Below are 4,594 nucleotides of genomic sequence, written 5' to 3' on the forward strand. Positions count from 1 at the left end.
TAAAGCCATCCACTTGTTATATTCCTGTTACAGCGGCACTAGGCCACTAAGACAATGACCCTGCTGGTATCTGAAATGTCGGTGCTGCAGCTTCCAGCATCCGCCTCACACGAGCTACCACAGAACAACAAATGGACAGACGACTGGTGGGAATTAAAACATGCGTAACTATAAATAGTATCCCACCCCAAGTAAGTAACTATAAACAGTATGCCCCTGAAAAAAAAAGTATCCCCTTGGACATGAAAATCAAATTGCCATTTAGCACTCTCTCTAGCCACTTGAGAATGCGCAAGGAAATTTGTTAAGTGCACGACCGAAAAGGATTTTATCATCATAATTTTAATGATGAGGAAAATGAACTCCAGAAAAGCTCACTCCATCAGTGGTTTCTAAAGTTAGGTGTATGTATCCAAATAGTGTGTGAGACAATACTATTTTTTTTTAAATCAAATGTCTTATTATGTATACAATATAATCATAGAAGTCTATGTATGTAATTTATAAAAATGTATAAATCTCAGGGGTTTGTGCTCAAAAATGTTTTACTAATGAGGTGAGTGGTTCTGTTTCAGAAGAGTTTGTAGGCCACTCTACTAGATCAAAGGCAAGTTGCCCTGGGCAGGTGTTGTGATTTAACTTTGTACACCTAAAGTCTAGCGTAGGGCCTGACAGAGAGAGAGTGCTTAGTAAATGTTCTGAATGAGAATGAATACATGAACATATAAAGCAATGAATAAGAAGATGTTAAACTCCTAATTAAGATGTCTTGTTGTTGTTGTTATGTGCTGTTGAGTTGGACCCGACTCATAGCGATCCCTCCTTGGGTTTCGAGGCAGTATCACTACCGAAGCAGATTACCCAACCTTCCTTCCGAGGAGTGGCTGGTGGCTTTGAACCGCCAGCCTTCTAGTTAGCAGTCAAGTGCCTTAGGCACTACACTACCAGAGCTCCTAATTAAGATGTCTAGGATAATACAACTAGTAAGTGGAGGTGTCAGGGTTCAAATTTAGATCTGCTTAACTCCAAAACAACAACAACAACAACAACTCCAAAACTTAACTTGTATTTTTCCAAAAATAGGAGGTTGCTCAGTACACCAAACAGATCAGCAAGGGGGAAACTGAGATATTTTTCCAACTAGTTGGTTGTTTAAAAATACGTAGATAAGGCTCAAATAACAGAGAAAATAATTACATTAATCAGCAACCTTATCGTGCTGGCAGTTTTTCCACTAGGGAGAGACTCTTCAGAAGGGTAGAAAGGCAAAGAGCTGTATCACATTTCCTCTAGTTACAAAGTCAGGTAGTGTTAGAGGCTGCATCTTGTGTGGCCAGGGACATTCTGTTTCTGTATGTGATATATGGAGGGAATTTCTTGAATTTTTTTCAGCAAAGGTCCTGACTCCCATCTAAAACAAAACAGAACAAAAACTTAACTTAGACAAAGAACTTCAACTTCCTTTTCCACTGCACTATTTACCCACAATATCAAGTTAGTCAAAAGTTAGACTGAATTTCACTGCTTATTCCTTCCTCCTAGGAGCTCTGGTAGCATAGTGGCTAAAGCACTTGACTGCTAACCAGAAGGCTGGCGGTTCAAACCCACCCGCCACTCCTCGGAAGGAAGGTTGGGCAATCCTACTTCCGTAGTGATACTGCCTCGGAAACCCAAGGAGGTGTCGCTATGAGTCGGGGCCGACTCGACGGCACATAACAACAACAACATTCCTTCCTCCAATGGAGAGTAAAGTGGACTGAAGTCTAAACCACAAGTGTTACAAAACCAAGGATATGGGTGTCCACAACCTAAATAAGTATCTTTCAATAAAAGGTTCTCAATTATTGAGAACCTCTGTGTGCAGGGCATTCTATGAATAGCTGATTTCATTGAATCTTCACAACAGTACCTAGGAGGTACTATTATTATCCTTATTTTATAGCTAAGGCAGTTAAGAGAGTTAAGATCACACAACTGTTGATGGTGGTTGTTGTTGTGTGCTGACCAGTCGATTTTAACATGTAGTGACCCTATCTATATGACAGAGTAGAACTGCCCCATAGGGTCTCCTAAGGTGAAATTTTTATGGAAGCAGATTGCCAGGTCTTTTCTCCTGGGGACCAGCTGGTTGGTTTGAACTGCTGACCTTTCAGTTAGCAGCTAACTACTTAACCATCGTGCACCAAGGCTCCCCACAGTAAGCGGTATGAAAACCAAACAAAACTCACTGCCGTTGAGTCGGTTCCATCTCACTCTCACAGTCGACCCCTCCTTGGGTTTCCAAGGTGGTATCACTATAGAAGTAGATTGCCCAACCTTCCTTCCGAGGAGCGGCTGGTGGGTTTGAACCACCAGCCTTCCGGTTAGCAGTCAAATGCCTTAGGCACTATGCCACCAGAGCTCCTAGTAAGTGTTATAGTAGAATTTAAACCAAAATCTGTCTTGTTCAAAACTGGTCTTCTTTCTACCACACCATTCTGCCTTTTAGTGGATTCTGATTGCAAAGTGATAAAATAAATGGAGCAGAGCCTCTGTTGGCCCATGGCCACCAATGTGTAACATAAGGAAGAAAGAAATTTTTGTTATTTTATTACTTTAAGAGATTTTGGAGTTGTTACCACAGCTTAACTGAGAAGCTGGCTGACACAGGTATCAAATATTTACTGTTTATCATGGTGTATGTCTTGGCAACTTCTTTAATAATTCAGTTTGTGTAAACCATGCTCAGTGAGGACCTCTGATACTTTATTCCACCCCAAACACAAGCATTTACTGTTACTTAAACAAAGGCTCAAAAATGATGGAAGCTCTGCAAGAAGACTGAACCTGGTAGGTCATGGCTTTGGCACTGAAATAATTGAATACAAATTCCTGCATAAATATCTAGAGAAATAGATTTTCTTAAGGATGACTAGAGAATTTTAAGAGTACATTGTGTGATGCGAAATATAACTTATATTTATTATATTATATCTTAACTTGAGTCTGACTTTTAGCAACCCTATGGGACAGAGTAGAACTGCCCTATACCCTATAGGATTTCCAAGGATCTTTATGGAGGCACACTTCCACATCTTCTGAGTGGCTGGTGAGTTCAAACCACATTTTCAGTTAGCAGCCCATTTCTTTAACCACTGTACCACCAGGGCTCCTTGAAATGTAATTAGATCCCCATATATTCATATGTATACATGCAAACTAAGAATTTACAAGAAACTTTCTAGAATTATGATTTGGCAAAACATTTTAACAAAATGTCCAGGCAGAAATGCCTATATATATATATTTTTAACCTGAATTGATTTAGTTGAAGCTGGGAAAACACATTTTAAAGTGATAAGCAGTTATTCTAGCTACAGAGGTGGAAGACTTGAATAAGCTTTAAGAGCTGACAGTTTCCTTCGTTTCAGGAAATCTATCTAAAAGGGCTCTTTAGTTGCACAAATTTAAAGCAATACCTACTTACTCAGCTTGAGGGAAACTATAAAGAAAGCTTTTCCCTAAATGTAGATCTTTTAGACTGAGACGTGGAATATACTACTTGGGCATATAAACTGTTTTTGATGAGAAGATGCTATGCTGCTGTAGAATTATTGTGTGTGGGGAGTTAGGAACGTACAGATAGAAATTTTTCTTATCTTTTTACCGATATAGCTTTTTTTGTGTGGGAGATATATGGTCTTATTCAACCTTGTTTACTGAAGTTGCTCAGTGAATATATTTTGATGCTTGAGTATTTGATATTTTGATATTGTCATTTTGATGCTTGGTTTTGACTGATTATCCCAATCTTCTATAACTTTCAGACACTGAGATCCAGGAGACAACAGAAAGGATTTTCAGACTTGATTTTCACCACTTATTAGAAGAACTGGAACTGAAAAAAAGGTATTGGGCTATGTTTGGCTGGCAAAGTTCAATCTTGACTATGTACTGATAAGGTCCTGCCTACATGTGGTGTTAATTAAATATGAACGATTTGGGCTGCAGAAAATGCATCAATGTTGGCCTATTAAGATCTGATAAAACTGATCTGTTTAGGACACTGGGAAATAAAGGAGATTTCTTGCAGAAGAAAAGGGAGATTCCTTGTGGTACAGAGAATTTAATACTTAATATGGGCCTTCTAGCCATAATCTTTGTCAATTCCCACCAAAAGACTGGGTGGGACTATAGAAATGAAGTACTTGGGCCCACCAAGGGGATCGGATAGTTTGCTAATAATGTAAATAAGGTGTCTGGCACATTTGTGGGGGTGGGGACATGCAAATAAGGTATATGGAACCCTATGAAGGGGATTAATCAGTTTGGTCATCCTACTAAGCTTAAAAGAGTGCCAATCTCAGAGCATGGGGCAGGGGGGCTCACTACCACTGGAGCGGAGCACATCCTTTGGACTGGGGTCCCTGTGCTAAGATCCTCCTAGACCCAGGAGATGGCTATAACACCAGAGATGGTGGGAAGCAGCAGCAGAGAAATAGAGGTAGAGAAACAGAGACAGCAGAACCAGGAGACTGGTGTGAGACAGTGCAGTGGGCCTCCTGGCCAATGGAGTGAGAGAGCTGAGCATCTACAGGCAGGTAGCTCGCTGGCA

Source organism: Orycteropus afer, unplaced genomic scaffold, assembly GCF_000298275.1.
Source record: "Orycteropus afer afer isolate SDZICR_OR568_19922 unplaced genomic scaffold, OryAfe1.0 scaffold00249, whole genome shotgun sequence".
Classification (NCBI taxonomy): domain Eukaryota; kingdom Metazoa; phylum Chordata; class Mammalia; order Tubulidentata; family Orycteropodidae; genus Orycteropus; species Orycteropus afer.